This window comes from Chrysemys picta, chromosome 19, assembly GCF_011386835.1.
Source record: "Chrysemys picta bellii isolate R12L10 chromosome 19, ASM1138683v2, whole genome shotgun sequence".
NCBI lineage: Eukaryota > Metazoa > Chordata > Testudines > Emydidae > Chrysemys > Chrysemys picta.
The window spans coordinates 13,085,207-13,112,542 of record NC_088809.1 but is presented as its reverse complement, the minus strand read 5'-3'; the positions used below and the strand labels follow the sequence as shown (position 1 = coordinate 13,112,542).

General features: G+C 42.0%; 1 protein-coding gene across 1 annotated transcript in view; it reads right to left on the bottom strand.

Annotated features, from left to right (window-relative positions):
* CALN1 (calneuron 1) overlaps nt 1–24,300 on the bottom strand; it is a 279,008-nt gene extending 254,708 nt beyond the window's left edge. The window contains exon 1 of the mRNA XM_065572755.1: nt 24,187–24,300. The gene's annotated coding sequence lies outside the window, so the exon portion shown is untranslated. The remainder of the gene's footprint in view (nt 1–24,186) is intronic.
* Nucleotides 24,301–27,336: the final 3,036 nt, after the last annotated feature.

The window sequence follows — 27,336 nt, the reverse complement described above, 5'->3', positions numbered from 1 at the left end:
CAGAACTGAACGCAGCACAATTTGCTAAAGTGAAAGAATTGCCAGCAAGTTTCTAGGAGTTATGAGACTTCCCCTGTGGCAGGGAGCAATATAGAAACCTCACTCCCGACAATGCCTTGCCACTGTTAATTAAGGTTCCTGCAGCCTTACTGGAGCTAAAAATGTTCTGTGCATGTCCCAGAGAGGCAGCTCCTGCTCTGCTCCATCTGGTATGCTCGACCATGAATCTTCGGCTAGTGCTGTGATTGTGGAATTCAGACCAGGCTAATGGCAGCAGAATCCATCTTGGTACTTTAAAGGCAGAGCAGGATCACCTCCCTACAGACTAAAAATAGTGGATGAGCCATTAATCTGTTCTCTCCCTCTCTCCCTTTAATCACTGAAAATCTTTTTTCAAGGGGTGTAGCGATCAATAATGTTAGCAAAAGGATAGCATGATATTCAGATCAGGAAGAAAGGCTTAAAGAGACCGCTTTGTTGTCTGCATAAGATAAGAGTGATCCTGAAAGCAATCCACTAATGATGTTGAAGGGAGCTAGAAGGCTATGATATAGCTCAGGGTCAAGGGCACAGGAGAGAGGCAAGCTGCGTGACCCTGTGGTTAGAATTTGAAAAAGGTTATCAGGACTCCTGGGTTCAATTCCCAGATGTGTCTGAGAAGCACAGAACTTGGGCACATCACTCAGAGTCTCGGTTTCCCCATCTGCAAAATGAGGATAATTTTTTTTATTATGGCACGAATGTTTAAATATAATAGATTGGTACTAATAGGTATTTCACGGGTGTACCAAGAGGCTTTGTAAAGTGCTCAGAGATTTGGCTGAAAATAATATGTACTGAACCCAATTATTATAATGAGCACAATCTATTTATTGTGTTTATATTACCATTGAACCTGAGCACCTCGCTGCCCGTTTATCTTTGTGACACCCTTGTGAGGCAGGACAGTGGTATTATCCCCTTTTTACATAGAGGGAACTGAAGCACAGAGAGACTAAGTGACTTACCCAAGGTCATGAAGTCTGTGGCAGAGCATGGAATTGAACCCAGGTGTTTCAAGCCCAAGGCTAGCACTTTAGCCACTAGCCCACCTTCCTAAAAACACAGAAGGGATTCTAATCCATCCATCAGAAGAGAGGATGCTGAGACATCCATTGATCCAATGGCTCAGGATTCAACCATAAAGACATCAGGATTAGTCAAAAATATTAACTAAGGCCCCCGATTCTGCAATGACCTCAGCATAAGCAGATGCCTGTACCCATGTAGGATTGGGGACTCCAAAAAACAAAATTGTCAAGTCAACCTCCTGCATTGCTGACCCTCTTTCAATTACCTTTATCAGCATTTTAAGTACAGTTTCCTTCTCAGAAGATTTCAATAACTATTTCATAAGCTGTTTAAAGAAGATTCCTCTTTTAAGCCTTTGTTTAATCACATAATCCTGAGAAACACCCTCCCAGGGGGAAAAGGGGGGGGCTGCTGATTGCTTTATCCCCACATAATTGGATAAAATTTACTGATCTAAAATAAGTCTTCTGGAAAAGTTTACAATTTATAGCAACAATATCAAGGCAATTTTTGTAATAAAAAGAAGCTAACCACGTGTTTTGGAGAAAACGGGCTGCATTTTGGGGACATTGTGGTGCATGAGAAACAGCAGCACATGTTCAGCAAACTTACAGCTACAAGGTGGGGCGCTTTAAAAGTCAGCACTGCAGAGTGGAAGGAAAGTCTGAGCCATTACCTCGAAAATAGTAGAAAAGGGACACAATAGAAAGCACTTCCTCTCCGAGGCAAAGGAGGGAAGCCTGCAGAATACAGATTCTGAGAATATGGCGGGGGGCGGGGGTTGATACTTCCAAATGCAGGGTCCAATCTTGCAAGGTGCAAGACCTCAAATCCCCACAGGCACCAGTGGGTATTAAAGATGCTTAGCACATGGCAGAACCAAGTCTCTAGGAAGTCTAGGTAGGCCCATAACAAAAAGCCTAGCAGCTCTTTGCACCCTCAGACATTGTGTCTCAAACTCATCTTTAACAGGAACATCGGACTTACCGAACTAGAGGGGACCACTGATACTTTCTCATCTGATAGTCTGTCTCCAGCAAGATGGTTCAGAAAAATGCTGATGCTAACAGTGTGTCCTTCCTGACTCCTGGAGGTGATCGGATGACATACTAAAGCATGAGATTCAATATCCATGATCTAAAACAAGAATGGTCTTCTAGTTAAAGCACAGGGCTGGAGGGCAGGACTTCTAGGATCTATCCTCGGTTCTGCCACAGGCTTTCTATGGGGTCCTGGACACATCACCTAGGGTATTTCTACACTGCAGCAGGGAGTGTGCCAGGTAGACAGGCACGTGCTAGTTCTGTGCTAAAAAAAACTTAACATAGCACAATTTACATTGAATGCAATTTCAGTACAAATGTGTTTATACTAAGAGAGAAAAATTGATGTACATTCACCATGACAAGTAATCCATTATTGTATGTGCCCCTACAGAAATAATCCCTATACGTCAATTAAAATTTAGAACCTCATTAAGGAATTCTTCAGAGAGCGAGAAAGTGGCCTACACTGCAGTTGTTCCTTTATTTATAGAAAGTGGAGACCATAAGCAGTAATATATAAATAGCTTTATTTGCATGCACGTCACTTCAGGGTATTTTTTTTTATGATAATGAAAATATTGACTTAATGGACCATTACACAAGAAAATAGAAAAATAAACATGCTGATATCTTTCATTCTAGCGTCTATTCCATATTAAAATACTGGCACTTAAACTGTGACATGGATAATGTATTGTCAGGAGCATTTTGTAAATGCTTCATGCAGAAAAACGAGCTGCACAGAAGTCTTAGAAGATTTCACAAAAGCTTCTGATCCCGTCAAAGACTTTTCTTCTGTATTAAAGCTGTCTGGGTACTGAAGAAATTATACTCAGAACAAAATCACGTGGTTCCTGTCAGCTGCCAATAGACGATTTGCAAACCAGCCACCGGCAGGACCCAGCGTCATATCATGATCTGTAATTATCACCACAGTAGGAAACACTATAGTAAATCTATGATATGAAAATAAACAGAACAGTCACGGCGCAATGGTAGTGACACCATTTTACCAGGTGTGGTATAGACGGTGGCATGTGGTGCAGAAAGTTTACCTTGCGGACATGCATGGGATGGTTCACAGGGCCAAACCTATTAGGAAATGGAGTCTTTCACCTCTAGTGCACTGGTTCACATATGACACCAGGTAAGGACTAATTAAAGTGGATGATAAAAACAACGAGGAGTCCGGTGGCGCCTTAAAGCCTAACAGATTTATTTGGGTATAAGCTTTCTTGGGTAAAAAACCCACTTCTTCAGATGCATGGATGATGTAATGATCACACCACTCCGTTTTCATTGAGAAGTACAGTCAGGCTGGACTTCTGCAACTCAGCCTTCCTGAGGGTCATCAGGGGAGCTATAAAGAGACCGCAACTAATGGGGTTGCTTCATGTGCTCATTTGCATTGTGCTACCCAGAATCCTCCTCCAGCTCACTGTGCTGTTATCTGAGCTCTGGAAATAAATCAAAGGTTTACTTCTCTGTCACGGTGGATGCAAGATTCTCTCTCCTGCCTATTCCGAGAGAGTCATAATTAGGAAGGATTTTGTGCCAGTGGTTTCACTCTTCATCCCTTACTGTTCTTGGGTTAATAGAAAAAGAGCAAAGTGATCATTAAGTGCAACCCCAGCTGTATAAGCAGAATCTAAGAACACTGAATTTCCTTTAACCAAAGGAATCTAGATAGAGCGCCGCATTCTTGTAATGTCCCACAACACTGCCTTGAAAAGACGTTTAAATGAAATCTGCCTAGCATCTGTTAAATCAAACGTCGAACAGCGCCTTTGAAGAGATCAGAGCCTCACAAGTATTGTTCAAAAGGTTCTGGATGTTCTCTGTGTTCTCAGGTTAGTCTTAGGGCGGAGAAGGAGAAAGAAAAATAAGAAATAGATGTCTTGAGTAAACTGAAATAGATCTTTGGGGGGGTGGAGGAGGAGGAATATCAAGGTAGCATCCAGGTAGGAATTCAGGTAAGGTACCTGATGCTACATTGTTAAGGCAATGCACTAACTTCTAAGTGATAACAAAACTGCAAAATAAGTTTACTTTCTGCGTCCCTGCAATTATTAAAATCCATGACAAGAAATTATACTTGTGAACTTCTTGGACAACATGGTAACAGGGGCCATATAGACACCTCAGATAGATAGACAGAAGCATAAAAAGAAATGCTAAGTGTACCAATTATTTTTAAAACTTAAGCTTTTAAAATAAGTATTTTCTAATATTTACTGCTTAACGAGCTGTGAGGATTGATTTTGTCAGCCTTCTGACAGTTCTACCCTCAAGGCCAAGTTTTTCAAAAGTCACCAGCAATTTGGGACGCCTAACCTGGAACACCTTAGAGAGGCCTGATATCCAAAGGTGGGTGCTCAAGCGCTTGTTTAAAACCAGTCCTCTTAAGGAGTTTCACGTTATGCGTGCAAAAATTGAGGCACCCAAAATCACCACCACATTTGAAAATCTTGGGCAAGAATCCATTCACTGTCAGATGTGTCTTATGCAGACAGAGCGCTCAGAGAAGGCAAAAGCCCTTAGAAGCCACCTTTGCCACAAGAGAAGACTTTTATAACCTGCACAAGTACGTGGCTCACTGTGACTCAAGTCAAGTTTCTGGAAACGTCTCTCTCATACTGGGCATGCTCAGAAACTTGACACAGACATTTACATAGTCACTCCCATACTACAAACTTGATGTCCATCTTTACATTAAGGACGGGTCCTTCCAGCAGGACTGGACCCTTAAGGGATGATGCAAATAAGTTAGACTCAACAGTGACCATCGCAAATAAAAGCGCCTAGGAAATCATTAGTTAAGTCCTCACCCTTGCAATCTTACAAACATGATTTGGCTTTCTTTACTTTACCTCATCCACAACACACGCCTCCAGCCTACCCCTCCATACAAAACATGCTGTCTTCATCTCCAACCATGCTTCGTGGTTAGAAATTAACATCAGTAGTATATTGCAGACTTAACTGGTCGTCTCCCACCCTCTTTTATGGTTGTGTTTGGGACTTGAGAAACCCGAGCTGTTTTTAAAGAAGAATTTTGTTTGGTGGAATATATAACAGTCCCTCTCTGCTCCTACCTCATTCATTCCCTTCAATGCAGCTATGCTTGCTACACAGCACAATTTTCCCATTATCATACAGTTTATATAATGCTAGCTCTGCTCTAATAAGGTGACCATTGCTGCAGTTTCTGGCTCCGCTCCATTCAACTGAGATACTGAAATCTGCACTTACACTGTGGGAACCAGCCCAAAAAAAGGGGTGGGGGGGAAATCTAAATTTATTGTCGGGGCTGCAGTCTTTGGTTCTGATCTTCACTAACAATTTCAGGAGAGACCTCAGCAGCTACAAACTACAGAAAGGACTGCAAGTCTTTTAGCATGAGGATCCAGGAATTAATGTGATTGAGGAGTGTAGTAAGAGACAAAATGCTGACTTAAAAAAAAAAAAACGTTTTGCCAAATCTCAGGGAAGCCATAGTACACATTTGACAACTTTAATTGGAGCTGCACTTGAACACTAGCTACATTTCCGAAGAAACAAATGGCATTGTTCTGCCTCAAACAGTGAATCCCCAATAGAGCCAAATCTTAATGGAAGCAAACAAAGAATTAAGGTAAAAAAAGGTGACAAATTATTAATTCCTCTTAAAGATCCACTTTTGCTGTCCTCAATGAACTGAGTTTATTTGGATATAAATTGCCTATTCCCTATTACTGTTCCCCTTCCCCTAAACTTTGTCTCCTTACTTATCTTTCTTACCATGCAAGTTTCATACAGTGGGGAATCATCTTCTTGGGTGTTTGAAAATTGTCTCACGCACAGTGGGTACTAAACGTGAGAATTATGGGTTTTTCCGTTTGCTGGCAATTCAGAAAAAACAGCATTTCGGATCAACCCAAAATCAAAACTTTTCAAAATATTCAGCAAATTGAAAAGTAAAACAAAATTATTTGGATTTCAAGCATTGTTTTGTTTTTTATATATATAGATGGAAATTCCTAAACAAAAAGTCATTTTGAATTGAAAAGCCAAAATGTTTCATTTTGAAAATGTCAAAACAATGTTTTGTTTTGTTTTGAGGTTTTATTTCTTTTTTAGGTTTTTTTCCAACTGATACAATTTGCCAAAATCTACATGAATTTGAGATGTGTTTTGGTCAAACTGGATCTACATTTTTCACTAAAAAAAAGTTTCATTTGAGAAATTTCACCCAGTTCTAATGGGCACTACTACAAATAAAAGGTACATAGTAAGAAAAAGAGAAGTAAAAGAAATTAAGCATGTGACAAATGACAACTGCTTGTGCCTCGTCCTTATGGTCCCCTGCATAAACACAGATTGTTTCAAGTGTGTACTACTTATTTATTTAAAAGTGTTCAATGACTGTATCATTATGGAACTTGATACACAATGCTTAGCTGAACTCAGGGGTGGCTCCCAAGGAAATGTTCCAGTCTGCTGGGTAAACATTAAACATCTTAAAACCACACAGAAATGCATCTGCCTCCCACAGATCAGCCATTACAGACTACCACGTGAATATGTATCCATGGACTGATTGCCAGATTGCACCCAATGGACTTGCAGACTCTCAGAACCTCTCAAGAAATAAATGAATCAGACCACTAGGCATATTCCTATTCGGGGGTGTTCCTGCAATTCTAAGGAAAATGTAAAGAGCAACGTCGCAATGGAAGCCTACACAGTACGGCATACTATTATTATTTATTGGCGTTATCTATTAGCAGCCCTAGTCCTAGACCAGGGCTCTACTGTGCTAGGTGCTGTACAAACACAAAACAAAAAGATACTCCCTGCCTCAACAGGCTTACAATTGTATGTGTATCCTGAACCTTGCAATCTTTACTTTCCTCTCACATAAGTAGCCCCACTGAAGTGAACAAGTCTTTAAAGAAGACTTATGGGACAGGGTTCTATATTAGCTATTTTAATATTTTTCATTTTTTTAAATGGAGTTTTTGCCTGATCTTTCTCCCATTGAAAACGATGGGATCAGAAGCAGGACCAATACATCTGATCTACTTATGGGCTAATGAGCATCAACGGATCCCAGTAAAGCCAATGAGAGTTATGGGTACTCAGCATCTCTGAAGAGCGGCCCAGAACTGTTTACAAATTACCTTATTTTGGCAAATGAAAGGCTTTTTTGTGTTTTTCACTAGGAGTTGCAAAAAAAAAAAAAAATTTAAGTAACATCTAAAATGCCGACCTCTCTTACTTTTGTAGCGAGACCTTGCAAGACAATTCTGAGCCCACAGCAAACGTTTTCAGCCAAGCCATAAAACGGCAAGCACAGGGATTTATCACAAAAACACCGACAGAAGCTTAACTGTAATGTCATGAACAGGTAAACAGCAAAGATCCGACAAAAACAACTTCTGCCTCAGTCTTTGCAAGAAACAGTAAATCTGGCTTCCAGTTAAAAAGGCATTAGAGGAGATTTGAGGTAGGCATATTGGCTTGGCTCTTGATCCAGTGGTATCTAGGAAAAGCAATAACTATTGATGATGGAATGCCTGGGCTTGAAGCACTAACTTGAACAAGTGTCTGAATTTATAGAGCTAGTAACTGAAAGCCTGCTCCTGCTTCCACTGAAGACAACAGGAAGTTTTGGCTTCAATTAGAACAAAAGTAGGTTTTTAAAGGAAACCCTGCTAAATGGAAACATGCAGTGTTCACATTCAGTCAGGCAGCCTTGCAGGGTGTAACTTCGGTTCTGTCACTGATCTTGAAGGCCATGACTACACCCCGAACAAACTGGACTCATCATTTGCAAGCTGTGTGCTGCCATTGGTGGGAGCAGTGGTGAAAGATGACAGACTTTTACAACATTAACCCTACCTGGAGTGTCTCTACACAAACCCTGAGATTAGAGGATGTCAGAGTCCCTAGAGCTTTATTATGCCTCCATTTACACCAGTATAACTCAGGAGTAACTCCAATGAGGACACAGAAGTAAAAAAAAGCTCTGGAGCCCTGTCTACACTACACTACCCACCAATGATGGAGCTGGACTAATGGTGGATTACAGGCCTGTAGTTGGTCAAGGAAGATGCAGCCGGATTCTGCTCTCACAAGAGTTTTACACCAGTGTGATGGTTTATATGTGCAGTCATTCCTGATTTACATCAGAGTAAATTGAGATTAGAATCAAGCTCTAAGGCTTCTGAGATCCCCCAGACTCAGACATGGTTGGCCATGCAGTTTGTAAAACCAGCTGCTGCATCTCCATACTTTTTCTCTCCTCTTGAACTGGCACTGTATGTACACTGGTTATACCTACGGGTGACCTGTAGGATTGTGCTTGTCATTACAAGGACATAAACAATGCCCCTAGGGAGGATAGGGATGTGTGTAATAAGCTCTAGTATTAAGGGTTGTCTCTTGCAGTTGAGTACCATTGATTTAAATGCGTTTCCATTACTGTAGATGAGGCAAAGTGATTAAACCAGCCCCTTGCTATTAGCTGTGAACCTATTATCAGCTTAAAGCAGAAAGATGGTTTAAAGAAGTAGGATGGTCTTGTGGTAAAAGCATTGGACTAGAACTCAGGAGACTGGGGTAATTCCCAGCTCTGCAACACACACACCCAGGGTGACCATGGGCAAGTTACGTAGGGTAATATCTTCAGAAGCACCTAAGTGACTGAGGAGCCTAAGTCCTTTTTTCAAAATTGACCTAGGCACTTAGGAGCCTATGTTCCATTGTCTTTCCATTAGACTTAGGCTCCGAAGTTCATTTTGAAAATGGAATTTAGGTGCTTTTGAAAATGTTACACTTAATCTTTCTGCGGCTCAGTTCCTCATTTATTAGGTGGGGATAACATCGCTTACTTATGTCTCAGTCTCATCAAGAATGTATGGTTTTGGGGGACTATGTCTTTGCACAGCACCTAGGGCAATGGGGCCCAAATGTTAGCTGGGGCCCGTAGGCCGCTACAAATAATAGATACATTCACAGTTTCAAGTTGGTGAAGCTGTTTGCACACACCGAAGACCAAACACCGTCATCAAATTTTATACAGAATGATCATTGACCTACAAAGAGATGTTTTTTTTACAACTAGCCACTTCCAGCTGTAATGACTTGGCGTTTGAATGGGCCAGCAAGGGTATCACGTGTAAGTAGCTGTTACAGTGTAAGCTTGACAGCAAGGACAAGGAGTCTGCTGCGGTTTGCCAGCTCAATGCAATCTGATTGGGCAAAGGGTGCTGTGCATTCATCCAGACTCCTTCCTTAGTCTTAAAGGGATATCATTCCTTACAAAACTCAAAGCACAAGGGGCTTCTGTTCTTCCCATCTCAACCACAGGGGACGGGCCAGGCTCACAGCTCTTCGGAACACATATTGGCCTTGCTACTGTGCTGTGAGGAGAGTGCAAAGGAGCCTGGACTGAGCAAGAAAATTAAGCTGTGCTCTGTCTCCATTAAATAACAGCTTAGCGTTAAATGAGAACCGCATCTGCATACTTGATCCGCTTGTGCAGCTCATTCTCGAGATGAATCCTTCACTGACATAAAACAGATTGCAACGGGATTGGCCTTGTCTTACGTGCAATTTTTTTTAAAGAGAATTTAAGCAATAAACCTTTACACCTGCCATTTTAAAGGAAGCCAAAAACGTATGAGAATGAATACCCTGATTTTCCAGACTTACTCCTTTGGGTTATGTATGGTGTCTAACAGATAGTAAATAACTCTCTTGATTTTAGCTTGATATCTTCATACTATACAATACGTGACCAAATGGACAGGTTACCGCCACATTTTGGGCATTTTCTGCTATGATATAAATTGGGATTACAGCCAAAGGACATTTTTCATGACTTTCTAGGATAAAAATGCTCCGTTTGGGGAGCCTGAAGCTGCGTGTGGCCTTTCATTTGCTTTTAAGTATTACTCGGTCTTCCATAAACAATGTGGTGTGGGAGTGAGACCCTACAGCACATTCTAAAAGTCAGGCATGAAAGAAAGGGCAAGTCATGATGCATGTGCTGCTTTCATTTGACTTCTTGTTCTTAAATTACCAGTGCCTACCTTTGTTATTTGTATTATAGCAGCACATAGGAAACCCAATTACAGACCCCATGGTGGAAGGTGCTGTACAGAAAAATAAAGACAACGCTCCCGGCCCCAAAGAACTTACAGTCGAGGTGTCAATCAGAAGGTGACATCCTACTGTAAGATTATATTTCATCCCTTTGGGAGATTAACACAAAATTTCTAATTACATTTTCTGCTGGTGAAAGAAGCCAGACAGGCAGCCCTGGAGAGTGAAGTCCTCTAGTTTTTGATAGATTAAACCAGGAGTGGCCAAATCAGGGCTTGTGAGCCACATGCAGCTCTTTTACACTTGAAGTGCGGCTCATGGAGCCCCTCATGCCCCCCCCCCCCATTCTCCACCTACCAGACTAGGAGCGGGGAGCTCGGATCTTCTTCCCTGCAGCGGGGCTAGAGGATTCTGCCCAGCGGGGAAGGGGGTCTCGGGGCTTCAGCCCTACAGGAGGTGGCTGCCCAGGCTTGGGGCTTCAGTAGGAGCAGGGCTGAAGCCCCAACCCCCGGGCAGGTGCTTCCTGCAGGGCTGAAGCCCTGAGCCCCAGTACTATTAAAGATGGCTCCCACTCTCTGCTGGTGGGCGTAAGTTCACCAAGGTCTTTAAGGTGAAAAAACTGGGGGGAAATCTGTGGGTCTCCTGAGAGACAAGCAGAGACCATCCAGAAAACGAAAAGGAATTAAATGACACATTCTTATAGAGCAGTGACAGTATGCAGGACACTGCAGTGATATGAGTGCATATGCTCTAGCTGCATTATCCATCAAAGAAGCCGGTCATGGTAACATACGCTCGCTGTAATTACCTACTTCACTACCTTTGACTGCACTGCTTTACCAATTTACGGTGTACGGATGGGTTACTTTAGACTGCGTACTGTTCTATTACCTACTATACAGGCTAATAGTGGAACTCTGTCATCAAATTACCTCCAGGGCATCTGGTAATGAATATCCCGCCACTGGCTCAATGTTCTAACATCATGCTGGGAACATGCCCAAAGCAGGAAGGGCTTTTGGGGACTCCAGAATCTTAATTAGAAAGGTAAAGTTTGCTGGAAACACAAAACTACAGGAGCTTCTTCTTTTTCTTATTTCCTCAGTGCAGTTTTCCAGCTGGAATAGCTCTAAATGAATTTGGTTTTATGTGGCTGTATTTTCTCACTACATTTAATGTCTCGGGTAGCTTATTTGCTTAAAAGAGATGAAATGTTCTGTTCCAAACAATTTTAGCAGCTGAAATGGGAGGTGAACAAGGGATCAGGCTAGTGCAGGTCTATCTAAACAAGACTAAATACTGTACCAGAGCGGCTTTAGTTATAATGCCATAAGCCTGCTACCAAAGAACAATATTTTATTATTTACTAATTTTCTGATCCACAGTAAGCCTCTTGGAATCGTTACCTAGTCCACTGTATGAAAACCCCACTGAGATTTATTTTTTGCAGAATTAATCTATGAAGTTGATTTATAATATATGTGGATGATATATTGTATCATTCACACTGCAGACTATTGGGTGAGATTGAATCACATTAGCATTCCCCCATGGTCCCTGGCCCTGGGTTGAAATATGCAAAGTGGTGTCACTCCTACATGATAATTCCGAAGACGATTTTTATTTATTAGCCACTTTGTAAGTGACGTGCATGCGAAATACACCAGCCCCAGTGCAAGGAAATGTATTGTCAGTATGCAGCGTTGGAAATGACAGCTCTGTCTATTATTATGTAAATCAGCCCAACACACTCAAACAACAAGTGTGCTTTTGAAAACCCTCTCATTTGTAGATAAGATTTGACAGTGACCCAGCTGAGAATTCGGATTTAGCCTCTATACACAATAGTTTACAGCAGGAAAGTGGAATGTGAACCATTAAATTAAAAATTGGGCCAAGGATCTACATGCCCTTTGTCCATTCTGTCCAATACAGAGGATTCTCAGAGCACTGTCTCCTCTGTATGGTAGGTACCACGTAGGGGAGACAGTATGAGAAATTTCAGACCCTTCAGCAACGCAACCTGCAGCCTCCCGGCCCTTTTGCCATCATCTGGACTAGGTCATCTGCCTGTGCCAGTGTGCCCCAATTGTGCAGGCTGCAGTAGGGAAAAGGGAAGATGGGCAGTTTGGGCACCTGGCACCATGAGCAGAGACGAGCCAGATATATAGTATTAAAGCAGACAGCACCTACTTCCATTCTGAATCAGGTCCTAGCAGGAATTACGAACCCAGGTCTCCAACTTTCCAAGTGCCCTAACAACTGGGCTACTGGCTATCCTGGGATCTCTCTCTCTCTCATTCTGCACTGCAGAAAAATGGCCCTGTTTATGAGAATGGGAAAGCAGGATTTGAGGCCAGTCATTTGGCCCAAAATGGCAAAGAGAAATTACAAGTAAAGGCTAAACCTCTTTATATAGGGGAATGTATTTCATATAAAAAAAGGAGGGGAGGATCTGATTTACATGAATGCCCCCCAAGAAGCACAGGAAATAGGTAAACCACTACATTTTGCAACTTTTAAAATATTTTTAACCCTTTTTTTTTTGCTTGCAACTGCCAATACAAAGCATTAACCTTCTCAGAGTTCTGTTTCATAGAACATGACCATTTCGTTGCTCAGTAAGAAGACAGAGTAACAATGAACTGAGCAAACCCAAATTATGCCATATGTAATCACAATACAATTGACTTTTACATTCTGGAAATTGAGTTTTCTACATACCCTCTGTGTATAGAGATGGGCTAAAATCCACATCATTTCTCCAGAGCCCTCTTTCTGGTACAAGGGAAATAGGAAATACAGGAAATAAAATACAGAAAATAAAAGGAGGACCACCAGGTCCACCTGACATTTGCATATAATGAGAACTGCACTGCAAAGTTTCTCTTTAGCAACTCTACGACTTTCAAGCAGCAATTTAAAATAAAAATAAGCAAACCATGTTCATAAAGGCATCTTTGCCCGTCCAATGATCAAATGAAACTTGAGAATGCATCTGTCAATGGCAAGAATTATGAAATGTATATTATGGTGTGGTTTATTTGAAAGCAATCAGTCAATTTGTAAATATTGCCATTTCTTGATTTGAATCATGTTAATCATAAACATGATTTGAGGAATGAAATAAACATGGAATTCTCTAGATCATCTGCACCCATACTAAACCTAAGTGTTTCAATCAAATAAGGTCCCTGCAGTTTTTTTCCGTATTTTACAGATATGGCTGGTGGCATCTATTTCTTATTTTTAAAATAATTCTGAAACCCTAAAACTGCTAACAGAAAAGAGATCTACACTCTGTCATTCTAGAATCGTGTAGAAGATTAGAGATGACTCATGTAAGGGACCCAGCCTTTTGAATTAGTTATCCTGAAGGCCTTTTAATCCCATTTACTAGAATGCAGAAGGTTTTTCTAGATGTCATGTATCTTCCCGCCCTCAAATGGAGAACATTGCAGAGTAGTGAGGTTCTTTGCTGGCCACATGCTAAATGACACAGACACAGGCCGGATGGAGAGTTGATTGGAGTGTGTTGTTTTGGAAGGGGAGGGGGGGTTGTTTTTTGTTTTTATTTTTTAAAAGAATTAAGGCCCCTGTCCTTCAGGGAGGGAGTGAGAGTGTACATTCCTTTGCATCTGTGTGTGTGTGTTCGTTCGTTCATTCCTTTGCCTGGGCAAAGCTCCTTACTAGATCAGAGCATGTAATTGTCTTAGGCAATATTTAATAAAGTACCACAGGTTCTGATCCGACAAACTGCTGAGAAACCTCTGCAACAGGCCTAGTGCCCTCAACTCTCAAAGACTTGAAAGGGAGTTGGGAACGCTCAGCTCCTCCCAAAGAGGAATCTCATAAAATCAGGCCCAAACACAGCTACGGAACAAATTAAAAGCTGAAGATAAGAAATACTGCTGATGCAATTTTAAGACACGTTCATGTTATATAGCTAACCAAATCATCTACCCTCAGGATTATAGATTTCCTCATCCACCTATAAAAAAAACAAGACAAAGATAAAGAATATAGGAAAGATAAAAAAATAATCTCTGTAAGGTGAGAAATAGCAGTTTAGCCTTGCTGGATTTTTCTGATCAGGCTCATCTCTAGCAAATTGAAGCCCATTGCAGCCCTCATGGGAACAGGAGCATTCTCCTGACTTCAGGTGGGAAATGAACAGCAGGAGCAAATCAGCTCTCCAGGACAAACATCCTGTTTTCATGCTAGCAATGAACATCAAGGGCCATAAAGGTAGAAAACTTAATAATGTACAAGTAGACTAGGATCACCTGGATCGATCGGTCTTCAGCTGTCATTAAGACTGCGCCGATCATAACACATCCGCCATTCTTCTCGCATTCTTGCCTTTCTTCTCCATGTTCATCCGAAACGTTTAACAATGTCATCTTCCCATCTTCTTGGAGGCCGACCAGGTGGTCTTTTCTGTTCTCGTGGGTACCACTTAGTAATGATTGCAGTCCACCTATTGTCCGTCAACCGTGCTATGTGGCCCGCTCATCGTATCTAACTAGGATGTTTAGCAAAGTTTCTGTATGAGGCATTCAGGTCTCAAAAACCCATGTAAGCACAAAAGCTTGTCTCTCTCACCAATGGAAATTAGCCCAATAAAAGATATTACCTCACCCACCTTGGCTCTACCATATTAAGGAAATCATTACACACTAAATATTTATTCCCACTTCTCAGGGCCTAATCATGGTTAAGAGACCACATAACATATACCTGACAGATATTTACTGCTGTCCTTGTGGAGAGGAAATGAAGTTCTCCGAGGGAAGCTAGAGCCCAGATGGAGCCTCTTTCGCTCCATCCCCCCACCATGTGGTTCGGGAGCGAAAACTGCAAAGAGAAGCCAGCTAGAGATTCCAATGGGTTGGCACAGATACAGCCAAAGCAGGGACCTTCTGATTCCAGAGAATTTTCTACAGTTCTGACTGGACAATCTCTGGTCTGTGGTGATTGTCCATTTGCTCCAACCCTCTCCCCTCCTCTTCACCTCAGCTTCACTCCACACCTATCCCTTCTCCCCTCTTCCCTATCTTCCTCACCTGCTTCTCTTCAATGTCTCTTCTGCTTTCACTTTTCTTTCTATTCAGCTGATCCCCTGCTAAATAAACCAACCCCCCAATAAATCCTGAAGCTAACATGCCATTTGCTGCCATCACATTGCTCACTCTGCTTGTGTTCTACCCCTTCCCCACCCTGTGCCTGTCTTGGCTATTTAGATTGTAAATGCTTCAGGACAGGGGACCATCCACTACTCTATATTTGTATAGTGCTTATCACAAGGGCTCCCATTCTTGGTTGGTCCTCAGACAATAAACATGACTATTCACCACCACCTAGCACAAAAACAAATTCCGTTCTGATACATTAAGTTATAAAGTGCCAGTGTATCAAGAAAGGATCAAGGTGATACCAGAGAGCCGCAGCGGGTGAGGTAATAACTTTTATTGAACCAACGTCTGTTGGTGAAAGAGACAAGCTTTCGAGCTACACGGAGCTCTTCTTTGGGTCCAAGCTTTTCTCTTTCACTAACAGATGTTGGTCCAATAAAAGACATTACTTCACCGACCTTGTCTCTCTAATATCCTGGAACCCACATAGCTACACTGCTTACCAGGTTATACCAGGCGTAGATGATGTTTATCCATCATTTTAATCTACTAATTGGCAGAGGGACCCAAAATCTCCACAGTTGTCACAGATCAACAGCATGAACCCAAATATTTAAACTTGTAACTGGATTGCTCAGACAGATGAAAGATGTTTGAAAGCTACATTTAGCCAAAGAGGTCCCAATGGGTTACACAATGGAGGGCCGTCTAGAGCATTTTTTTTTTTCAGTTTCCATAAGTCATCAACTGTAATTTATAACGATTAAATCAGCTGTGTACAACGGCATAAGAACATCAGGGTTTTGCTAAATTATTTATTTGTATTGCAGTCGTGCCTAGGAGCCCCAGACATGGACCACGACTCCATTATGCTAGGCGCTGTACAAATACGAGATAAAACCATGGTGCTTTTCAGAAGCCAGACTGTTCATAGAATGGCAAAAAGTTAGTGAACTGAAAGTTAAGCACACTCAGGGTAGGTCTACACTTACCTCCGGGTCCGGCGGTAAGCAATCGATCTTCTGGGATCAATTTATCGCGTCTGGTCTAGATGCGATAAATCGATCCCGGATCGATCCCGGTACTCCAGCTCGGAGAGAGGAGTACGCGGCATCGACGGGGGAGCCTGCCTGCTGCGTCTGGACCCACGGTAAGTTCGAACTAAGGTACTTCGAATTCAGCTACGTTATTAACGTAGCTGAATTTGCGTACCTTAGTTCGAAGTGGGGGTTAGTGTGGACCAGGCCTCCGTGTTCTGAATGCTTACCCTACTCCACATGGCTGAGATGGCCAAATTCCGCTTGCAAATCTATGCTCTGGCTGTTATTTTTTATATTATACTAGCATCTAGAGGTCCCAACCACAACTGAATCAATATAACAAGCCACACTTATTGGAAAGTAGAGGAAAGGCTTTATGTCCAGTGTTGAAACCAGTAAAGGCAAGAATTTGTGCATGATACAGTTTGAAAACTGCCCCAGGAAGTGACTGAGGCCATGTTCTGAATCTACACTGTAAAGGAACAATGCACATTCTTTCAAGCTAAGTGCAGTAGAGACTTTTTTTGTCATTATCCTCTGTTGAAGGTTTTCCATCACCTTTGAAGCCAGTAGATTTTGGGTGAGACACAAGATAACGTGGAGTAACAAATGAAGCTGCCAACACTGACTGGGAAGTGGAAGTGAGTCAGTGCAGCGGTAGGGATAATGTAGACCGACCTGATAAATGTGACACCTAAATGCATAATTTCCTCCCATATCAATATACTGTGTAGGGGAACCTAAGGGTAATGAACTTTATTGTCAGGCTGTACTCAAAACTATAGAGTGGAACAGGACTGCTTCCCTGAAAAATATTTCAAAGCCAAGTTCCATATTCTCAAAGTAATTAGCTAGAGAAATATAGAAAAATTGCCTCCTGCAAAAGTTCAGTCCTTCTCTACTCTGGAGCTATGCACAGATTTCAGCCACAAGTGTAGCGGCATCACAGCAAACGCTTCGTGCAGACGGGGTAAAATGCTGACAGTCAGATTTGCACCAGCATAGCGTGGCCTAGTTTCAAGCACTGTAAACAGTAGCTTTGCCTGTCTACATAAAGGGTTCCGCACACAGGCAATTACACCTGGCTGGTCACGGATGACTGAAACTGAAGCAAAGGTGCTGTGTAGACAATACCTTAGTTTCACCTAGTTTCCCATGAGCAACCTGATTCAGAAGGAGAAATTACACGTTGCTGACAATAGGACAACCACTTGGGGACTGCGTAAGTGCCAATAATTTTAACAAGCATCTTCTCATTTCCTGGGGCAATCCACTGAATGGGAATGGAGCATTTAGTGGCTAATTATTCTCGTCTGACGCTTTCTCTCTGTTTTCTAAATAACATGTATTTAGTGCTAAAATGATTTAAACAGCTGATCCAATCTGAGCCCCTGGCAAAGAGGATGAAATTTAGCCCGGCGATGGCAGTTTAAACTCCCAGATGGCTGACCCAGAGGTGAGGATTACACTATTATCAGCATGCATAAAAATTCCTGGCGATAAAAAACATGTATGGCAAATCCATTAGACAAGGGAGACAGAGAAATCAACCAAGAATACTAGTATTGTGGGGGAAATGGTAACTAATTAAGCCTCTAAAATTTCCTTCCTTTCCCATCAACTAGATGTTTTCTCTCACACGAACAATATCATCATGGGCCTCATCCTGAAAAAAATGCACCTGTTTTAACTGGATTCATGTGAGTTGACCCATCGATGTCAATTAAGTCAAGCATATGCATAAGTCTTTGCAGGCTGGGGCCCGTAGCAAAAATTTTTATAACTAGCGAGCAACCTTTAATGCTAGTCTATAACCAGTCATATCAACCCTTCCTGGAGCTAGATATGGAGGCAAGCCAAATACAATAGGTTCATACATCAGATTTCCCAGTGCAAGAGCCCAATCTAGTTCAATCACACTCATGCAAGAAGTCCCTAAAGCGAGTTTCACCTAGGCAAGTGGTTTGATGGGAAAGAAATCAAGGATCTCCTAGGTGCTGCAGGAGGCATTGGTGGCTGGCTATCCAGCAGGAAGGAAGCCGAATAGGTAAGTAGTTACCTTCTGCCTAGTTCCATTTCAACTGGATAAGGCAGTACTCTTTGCTTCCTGTCATAAGCAATTCTGCGATGCTACTGTGCAGTTAAACAGCTGCCACATTCCACCCTTGAGATGGCCACATTGCAGAAGCAAGAGAAGTGATATCTATTTATAACCTGTATCGGAGTTTGCAAAGCTGCTGTATAAGTGATACCTACATATACATTGTATATAAACACAGTGTGAATTCTTTTCTTCCATGGCATCAGTCGGTCTAACTATGTTCTCAAGAAAAGGCATAGAAGCAAAGGGGTTCAGCCTATTGTCCATATTCCCAGTACTCTCACTGGGATTTCTTGAGTCAGGATTTGACCCCAAATTAATAATATTCTGAACAGCCACCCATGTAGAATTTGTCTTCTACAGATAGCGGACACACATTTAAGTAGTCAGTATTGCAGCCATTCATATTCATGAGCTGTGAAATGGGTATGTCCTGACTGCCCTTGGATTGGAGGGTAAAAGTTTTCAGCTCATGTGCTTAAAGAACACGCAGCTGAGACTAAACCTGTATGAGGGTTGGCTTCAAATGCACCAAACACCAGCGGCAACAGATGTGAAGGCTCTGATGAGCCTGATGGGGTGCCTCTGGCAAGAAGAGTGTTCAGCAGCAATGATGTGGGAAAAAAGAGAAGCACAGGTTAGGACACAAGACTTCAGCCTCCTGACATCTATCTCCACAAAGGGTGAAATGATTTGTGGAGCACTGATATTTAAAGGCATGTAAAGCCAGCTTGTGACCTGGCCTACACAGCTGCTCAGAGTCAGGGGGAAATGAGAATTCACATTACATGCCTGCACAGGCCACACAGCCCTTGGGAATCAGCAGGCATGCTCCCCCGAGTGGCTGGGCCGGGGAATAGATGCACCTTTGCTCTGCCCCCTTGGTGCATCCAACTAGTGTAGCTGAGCTAGCTTGGAAGGTGCTGTAATGTACTGCTGATATAAGCTAGTAACAACCAACTATCTCACCAGAGTAAAGCAGGGAGGGAAATATCATTATATATTTGTATTACAGCAGTGCCTAGAGACCCCAATAGAGATTGGAGCTCCAAGGTACTAGATGCTGTCAATATACATAGTAAGCGACAGTCTAAACTTCAAAGAATATACCACCTAAAGGAACAAGACATAGGGGTGAAGTGACTTGCCCAAGGTATCAAAGCCAGTCAGTGGCAGAGCCAAGACTAGAACCCAAGTCTCCTAACTCCCAGTCTAGTGTCCTACACACTGGCTCATGCTGCCTCATGGGTTGGTGAGGTTTACGAAACATACCACGCTGAGGGCTGTGACTGAAGGCACGGTGTTCAGCTTGCGGTTTTCAGGACAAGAAGGTGGTCTATAATCACTCAGAACATAGCAGCTGCAGTGACAGGAATTTCAGCTCTTGACTTTCCACCCCACTCCAGCAAGAGTAATATCATATTGCAGCAGCACTGTACTGCAGTGGCACTTGCATCATATTGCAGCATATCATTACAGACAGCAAAATGGAAAAGGCTTAGGGCCAGATTCTAGAATACTCCGTCTGGCATCCAGGCTACAGAATCCCCCCTCCCCTCTAAAACACTGGGCTTGCATAGCACACAGGGCAGATGGAGTTTTTATTGAACCAGGCCCAAGAGAGAAGAAACAATTAAGATTATTCCATAGTTAAGGTATAAATGTGACACAGGAAAGGTAGGTAATCCATCTGTCAGATAATCATCCTGAAACTGTAATTAACAACTGCCCCTGTAATGAGATGTACCAGTCTCAAATATACTCCTCTCCATTTTGTATCTAACCAGAGTAGCAAGTTGGAACAAGGGTCTAAATATAATTGATACTTCACAATTTTTAGAAGTTTTTTTTTTAAATCATCTTGTTCTTACTCCTAATCCCCAAAATTGCAAATTTAAGGGCTCCTCTACAGTTTGCAGCAAGCTGAGGCATAAATCTACCCTGCACTAGCCTGCCTCGCACGAAGTGTCCGTGTGGACCCTGCTGACACACATCAAAATTTCCCTAGTGCACTTCGATCTATCCTGCTTTGAAACAGGAATAGATCAAAGTGCACGAGGGAACTTTAAGTGCGTCAGAACTTAATCCGTGGCAGGCTAGTGCAGTGGAGATTTACACCTCAGTTTGCCCTGAATTAAGTGTGTGTAGCCAAGCACTACAATTCTTGCTACTTCAATTTTTTTAAATATGGCTGATGAGCTGATTCGAAAGCTTTTGTCTCTACAACTGTATGATATTACTTACGTGTCTGTCTGCGCCAGGGTTATCTCTAAAAATATTCCCTGTCAAAAAAAGAGAATTTATGATGAAAGCAATGTTGCTGATTTGTGATTTTATCATAGGTCTTGCAACATTTCTTAAATTCCCAGCTCCTGGACTCTTGTGAATACATGAGAATTTTTTTTTTTAAATAAGTTTCTAATCCTCCTGGTAGCAGAGAAAAGCTTAAAAAACAAAAGCGCATCCTAAAGATTCAAAAGTCAGACTGGTGATTAAAGAACACAACCTTCCCATTAACATTTTTAAGTCTCATAATTTTTATTAGGCCAATCTTATGATTTTTGAACACTTAGGACTGAGAATATCGTGATCAAAGTGAAAACAACTGCTTACGCTGACTCTCCCATCAATCCTCTATGATAGAAAAACGTGCCCATTTTATAGCTCGGAGACTCTGGGATAAAAACTGAGGGTCTGATTTTCAAAAGTGCTGAACACTCCCGATTCTCACTGAAGTCAGTGGGTGCTCAGCACCTCTGAACAAGGGATCCCAAGCCACTTACCCATGGCCATGCTGCAAGTTAGTGTAGTTCGAACCAGAGTCACAAATAGGACTCAGGAGCCCTGAAACCCAGTAACTGCTGCACTTGCTGTCACTTCACATTATTCCCAGCCTGATGTCAACAACTTCTAAATGAAATATTTTTAAAACCACAGGACTAAATATAACCCTCCTCTACGTCTGCATCTACAGGTCCCTGTTGGGTCTCCAACCTTCTTCATAATTAAAGGCTTAACAAAGAGTACTAAAATAAATCTTTCCCCTTTGGGCATCAAAGATCCATCACAACCCCAGTGATTAATACGTATCTCCCCCCCGCCCCATCTCCTACAAACTGCCAATTTGCTACTTGTGTCTTTCCAGCTAGACATTCACAGAAACGTTTTACATAATAGACCACCTTCTTCTAAGCAGACTGCTGTTCCTTCCAGTTCATTGGGATCTACTACTTCAGAACAGGGCTAGATCAAACAGTGTGTGCGTCTCAGACCCTGCTGTAGCAATCACATAACGCAGCTTGAAGGAGCCAGACAAGCCAGATGAAAGCTTGTCTGGCCAGCGCAAGGGGAAGCTGTTGGGTCTCATGCTAATCTACAGGTTGATCTGGTGGAGCACAAAAGAAAAAAAAAACCTACTTTAACCACAGCTCCACTTGCCACAAAACTGACTCAGCTCCCGTTCCTACAAAGTGCTCCGGCTGTCACCTCCTGTTTAGTGCTTTATATATATTGCAGGATTCCATTTCTAAAAGCACCACAGCAGTGGCCCAAAAGATTGCATCTGACCGTAGTACTGCTGGATTGCCTATTGGTTACAGTGCTATCCTGGCATTTGGGCACCATGGCTTCAATTCCCTGCTCTGCCACAGACTTCCTATGAAACCTTGGCAAGTCACTGAATCTCTCTGTGCTTCAGTTCCTATCTGTGAAATGGGGATAATAGTAATTCCCGACCTCACAGAAGTGTTGTGAGGGTAAATACATTAGAGATTGTGAGCTGTTCAGATACCATGGCAATGGTGGCCAGATAAGTACCTAAGACAGTGTTTTACGTGATTGCTGTCGAATAGCATCATATTATTTTTCTAAAGGAGAATAGGACATCCAACAGACAACCAGTGAGGTAGCAATTCTTCAGCTCTAGCATTTTTGTCAGAGTTGTCTGACTCAGCATCCAGCGGTTAAATCTTAAGGCAAAGTCATTTGTGCTAGAGCAGCTAAAAGTTAAAAAATTATCACACAAGTATCTACCCTGACAGGAAAATTAAATCCTCCCCCTAGTTCAGGCATGAAACAAGAACAATACATACTTGTAAAGCAAGACCCTTTCTGACTATATTTCTGCTGGGCATACAAACAGCAAGGATGACACAAAAATGTGAGGGTTAATAATAAATAATCTTGCTGCCTTTTAACACGTCAGTGTCTGCCTGTAAAAGCCATCGAAAAAGGTGTCAAGTTTCAGTGTGCACTAAAGATAGTGCTTTCAAAATGTGCACTTGCTGGAACAAATAGCATCTTGAGAACCTTTTTCCTTAGTATTAGCAGAGTGCAGGTGAAGAAAGTCAAGATTGGTTTAGAGGAAGACTGGATGTAATTTTAGACCTGGTGATAGCAAGGCTTTCTGCAGAAGAGCCCTGGATCCTTAAGAAACTCATATATATATAAAACTTGAATTCAGACAGCCTGGATGTTCTTGACTTACAAGCTCCCCATAGAAAAAGGTTATCAAACAAGAATGCACTTTTGCTTGTTTGAATGATTCCAAATGATACTTCAGCCATAGCAGCTATAGTGTAGACATGTCCTAAATCATATTGACTTTCAATGAGACATAAATACCCAAATGCCTGCATCCCTTTTGGAAATGGGACTTAAGCGATTTTCAAATTTTTTACCTCTACTATAGTAAGTGAATCAAACTAAGTGTTAATTGGTGATTGACAAAACAATAAAGAGAAACCAAAACTTATTTCATATACATCACTTTTTTAAAAACAAACAAACAAAGCTGAAAATTCCTGCAAATCAGGCAACACCACACACAAAAATGGCGGGGGGGAGGGAGAAGGGAAGAGAATTCAAGTTCTCTACTCAGCAAAGAATGCATGCATCATTTTAATTGATATTTTCCCCAATACTCATTTCCTTTGCTCCATCATATTAAGTCATATGCACAATGCCTGGTTGTACCTGCCATCAGTTACTTTCACTCAGGGGCCACTACCCTGTGCCAGCTCATGAATCAATTTGCATTGGATGAAAGGAAAGAGACCCTCTTATTTAAATGAAGATGTCTCTTTCCATTTTCTCCTTATTGCATCATACTAAATGTAACGTTCAAAGTCATTCATAGGTGAAGCAAAGTAAAGGCAGGGCTGATAGAGAGCGACTGTTTTGGGGAAGTTTTTAATCATGATTTTGCTCTTTATGAAAAAGCTATTTCTATCCTTTGAGAAGACTAACTTTAGTGGGTCAGGGATGACAGTGATGGTTCTCTACTCCATTCCTATCCATAACTCTACAGTAGCTGGATGTTGCAGCTACAATCATCAACAATTGCCCAAAATTGTGAAATGTCAGCCTTGATGATCATCATGAAGCTTCAAAGTGACCATCACAGAGATGAATTGGGATAGCGGACCATCCCAGAGCTATTTTTGCTAAGCACAATCTCAGAAAGATAGTGCTGCACAGGTGCTAGATTCAGGTGTGTGCCGTGGTGTGTCCCCCTTCCCTCCTCCCCCCAAGTACAGGGCTAGAACTTTTTAAGTGAAAGCTTAAATTCTGCAGAAAATGATGGCACCACTATATCACAAAATACCAGCTCTGCCTGATCCTTGACAGGTTAACTTGGTTTACGGCATGCTAACTAAGAAGGTCTTACACCAAGACAATGCAGAGGTTAAAATCTACCTTACCTTTGGATCCTGGAGTTGAACGTTCCAGGAGAAGAACCTGGGTATTCTCAGCAAGAAGAGTCGTGCTTTTCGCCATTGCTCCCTGTAGTGGTGCCAGATCCTCAATCTGGGGAGCTTCAGGCCACAAAGAAAAGACTGAGCTGTTAAGTCAGACTTTTAAATGGCCATGTGACCATTGCTACCAGTAACAGGCAGCATACCTAAAAAAATACTTCTTCATACAATGCAGTCAACCTGTGGAACTCATTGCCACGGGATGTTGTGAAGGCCAAGAGGTTCAAAAAAGAATTAGATAAGTTTGAGGAAGATAGGTCTGTCAATGGCTATTAGTCAAGATGGTCACGGTTGCAACTCTGGGCATCCCCAAACCTCTGACTGGGACTGAACAACAGGGGACGGATCACTTGATCAATTGCCCTGTTCCGCTCATTCCCTCTAAAGCATCTGGCACCAGCCAGAGTCAGAAGACAGGAAACTGGGCTAGATGGACCACTGGTGTGACCCAGTATGGCCATTTTTATGTTCTTAATGTATGGGAGGCTGGGAGTTTGATATAGTGTGCATATTTTGAATAAAGGCACACAATTGCTGAGACAATAGGCTCTGTTACAAACTAATACATATAAAAAATATGTTTGACATTCCCTGACTAGCAGCTTATTCAGTAACTCTTACGGAAAGGTGACATCAAAATCTCCAAAGAGGATGGTCCCGAGCCTGATCACTGAGCCCTATGGGAGTTCTCCCACGACCAGGCCCTTTTATAAATCTATGTCAAAAGGGAAAGGATAGAGTTTGGCAACCCGAAAGATCACTCTCTTTTCTTGTGCAGGCTGGATGAATACTGTCGCAATACAGCCCTAGCATAGAAAGGGTGTACATCACAGGCAAAGTGAATGTCTTGTAGAGAGGCAATCTATTTTCAATCTACCTTAAAATAAGCAATTTCTGTGAAGGCATCAAATGTTATTGTTGATTGTTCAGAACCAAAGGACCTCTCTCAGATTTGAAAAAAAAATGTCCAGCAAAACTGACAGACTTCACAGTACCAAATATCTGAATCCAAGTACAACATCTAGCCTATCTTTTTCAGATATATTAACCTAGGGGAGCAATCCCTTGTTGCATGGGTCTGAATTTTAGCATATTTTAGGAACAACGCTGGATGGCAATTCATATTAAATTGTACACTTGAAAGCTAGTTGTGTAAGAGGATTTGGTTTGGGATATGGGCATTGAAAGACACGTATTGTGCTTAAAGCAACTCAGATCTAATTGCAAGACAAAATCCAGCTAGTTTTATTCACTTGAATAGTCCTAAAAGTGAATGGAACTACTCAAGTGAACAACATTTGGCCCTTAGTTTGCTCAATGTTCCTAATTTTCAAGGTTTTCACGTTTCACTCATCCCAAAGCATTGCTCCCTAAGGCAACTAAAATATTGTACCTTGATCCGCCATTAACCGTTGCCATGATCAAGGTGAGATATTCCAGCTCCAGTTACGCCGTTGCATACATGGATGTAATTCCACTGACTTCAGCGTGAACTAGGACTGTGCATTTTAGGCTGGGCTTGAGCCCTTAGCTGCACTCAGTACTAAACACAATTTTGTTTTCCACTAAATGAAAAATGAAGTATTCGTTCTTTTTTCTCTTCACACCATTGCAAATTTCCAGTTGAAGCGGCCACCTGTCAGTGATCGCAAGAAATTCCCACTGTGTGCCGAGATTTATATTTACAAATCAGTAACCAACACCAGTCATTGAAACTCTTCCTTGGTGAGCTCAAGTTTTGCTGAATATTTTTTTAAAAGGCTTCAAAGCAATACAGGCCTATTCAGCTCCTGAGCATTTAGTGGGGAGAGGGACCTCTGACAAGATGGGATCAGAACAGAGGGGAAAGATGGGCCAGTAGGCACTAGCCTAGAAGTAGAACAATGTAGCGTCAAGTCCCTGCTCTGTCAGACTCCACATGTGACCTTGGGCACATCACTTAGCCTCTGTGCCTCAATTCCCTATGTGTGAATGGGGATAATAGTGCCTGCCTTCCTCACAAGGGTGTTGTGAGGAGAAATACATTAAAGATTGGGAGGTGCTCAAATACGACAGTAATAGAGAACCTTAGAGAAACAGATAGAACACATGGGAGCATTTTCTGACTCTTTAGCACTCCCCTAGGATTTTCCATGGGAAAGGATGATCCAGCACTTAGATATTATACAGCATTAACTGCCTAATTACCACCATAGTAGTCAACAGCAGCACACACCCCATTAGTAAAATCCAACTCTCAGCCTTCAATGATTAAATACAAGGAGGAAGCCGAGACTAACTATACTGCAGTGCATGGTCTGAACTGGGAGGTTAGGGTAGATTAAGAGCCTGGGGGCCCGATTCTGGGCTGATTTATAGCTGTGTAATTCCATGGAACATCAGCGAGTTTTGGAAGTGATCAGAGTATCTGGCCCTAGGAAACCAGAACAGCTATATCACAGGAAGCCTGAAATGGAGTATTGTATTTACATTATAGTGCATCGCTGGGCCCCAGTTCTATAGTTTGCTGCGAATAGGCATGAGCAGTCAATTGCAGTATTGAGGCCTAAGTGCTAATACTAATCTACCAGAACCTATGCAGGGCAGTGGATTTCTGGCAATTATCTTGATTTGATTTATATGGGAAACTAGAAGTGGGTTTACACTCTGGTGCTTCTTAGCAACACACAAAACATCCCTAATTTCAAAGAAATATGCTTTTCACCCCACTACCCCAACCCTGAAGGAACTTCTAATGAGACATTCAGGCTGCCATGAAACATAACAGGATTGGACAAGGTCTCAGTCTACAGACATCTCCATCAGAGGGAATTCCTCCTGGAACGTCTGTGCCGAGGAGCAGTAGCATGTCAATGTTGTTTAAACTGCAGCTCTGCATACACTGTGTGATGATAGCTAAACTGCCAGGGAAGACAACTTCTATTTGAACACGTTACCCCGCATATTAAATCCAGTGGAGCACTTCTAAGCGAGATCATTTCTTTCCCACCTCCCTCCTATATCATACAAGACGACTTTCACTATTGCAAAGTGAAATTTGCACATTTTGACGCAATGAAATACTTCTGGACCTCCATTGTATAAACAGCTTCACAC